Source organism: Gossypium raimondii, chromosome 7, assembly GCF_025698545.1.
Source record: "Gossypium raimondii isolate GPD5lz chromosome 7, ASM2569854v1, whole genome shotgun sequence".
Taxonomy (NCBI): Eukaryota; Viridiplantae; Streptophyta; class Magnoliopsida; order Malvales; family Malvaceae; genus Gossypium; species Gossypium raimondii.
In genome coordinates, this window is record NC_068571.1 from 26,840,335 (window position 1) to 26,841,920 (window position 1,586).

General features: G+C 37.4%; 1 non-coding gene across 1 annotated transcript; it reads left to right on the plus strand.

Annotated features, from left to right (window-relative positions):
* Positions 1 to 1,046: 1,046 nt before the first annotated feature.
* On the plus strand, positions 1,047 to 1,153 carry LOC128042737 (small nucleolar RNA R71). The gene has a single exon (XR_008198249.1). It is a non-coding gene; the product is annotated as a small nucleolar RNA R71 (small nucleolar RNA).
* Positions 1,154 to 1,586: the final 433 nt, after the last annotated feature.

The window sequence follows — 1,586 nt, forward strand, 5'->3', positions numbered from 1 at the left end:
AGTAATTGATCCCTATCTCAATGGGAATAATTAAACTACAAGCACTTAAATTAACTTGTTCTCCTACCTTAATTTTATTATGTGTCACCATCATTTCCTTTAAAACGTTGGCATACTTGGGAACCTTCTCAAATTAACTCAACTAAAGGTAGATTATCATTTAATGTTTTAAATAGGTTTAAGAAACATACAAATTCGTCCTCATCCCCCTATTTTTTTCAAGTCTTGCACAGAATGAGATTTTTTGATTTACGCATCTTTCGGTGCTTCTTTTTCTGATTCAGCTGATGGTGCCTTTATCTCTTCTTGCCTTGCTTCTTTTTCAGCTTTTAGGAATTCCTCTTGAGGATCATCGGTATTCTCTATAACAACCTCCGGAGTAGGGTTTTCTGGGCTACTCAGTACTTTGCTCGATCAAAGTGCTATCGCCTTCACATGCTCCTTGCCTTCCCTCGGTGGATTGTTTCCTGTATTGCTAGGAACACCTATGCCAATTTGTCTTTTGATGTCACCCATCATGCTCATCAATTGGCTCATTTGATCTACAAATAAAGAGGTTGATAATTAAATAAAGAGGTTGGTAATTAGTGTTTTTAATTTTATTTAAATTACTACCTACTCCTTGGTTTCCCCTCTATTTTAGATTCGAGTGATCTCTCCAGCCAGGATTATATGTATTCAAATAAGGATTTCCACCCCTATTCCCAATGTAATTTACATCTTCAGCTAGATTGTTGATATAGTAGAAGAGTGGTTTGTCTCACCCATGTATAGACGGTGTAGAAGCATATTCGATACGGTTGAGTCTATCCACTAGCTGTTGATACTTATCATCCTCTTGGATAGCTTTTATCGTAGCGGGTTTCTAACCATATGTGAATCGTTCAATTGGCCACTGGTAAAATTTTAATGCCATGTTCTCAATGATTTCGTACACATCCTCGTATATTCTATTCATAAGGGCTCCTCCTACTGTTCTGTCTAATCCAGATCGTGCATTTGCATCCAACCAATTATAAAATACCTGCAGTTGCATCCACTTAGGAAATCTGTGGTGTGGTTATTTTTTAATCAACATTTTGAAACATTCCCACGCCTTATAGAAAAATTTTCCCTCCATCTGCCTAAAGAGAAAAATTTATCATCTCAGTTGAACTGCTTTGCTAATCAAGAATAAATTTTGTAAGAATTTTCTAGCGAGTTCATCCCATGTTGTGATAGATCCTGGTGCCTGCGAGTCTAAGCAAGAAAAGGCGTTATCAATCAAGGAGAAGGAGAATAGCGAAAGGCGTATAATGTCATCAGTGACCCCATTATATTTAAAAGGATCACAAAGTTGGAGAAACCGTTTTAAATGCTGATTAGGGTCCTCTATCATAGTTCCCCTAAAATGCAGATTATTTTAAATCATCACCGATTTTATCTCAAAATTATTAGATGTAATCGTCGGCCTTTTCTATACTATCCTAAACCATGTCCAGGCTTCCTAAGGTAGAATCCCCTAAAGTTCTCTCGTTTCAAGCCATCTGTACGTTTGCAGGAAGCTGTAGTGCTTGTGGGTTTCCTAGGACATTGTCGTCAGCATC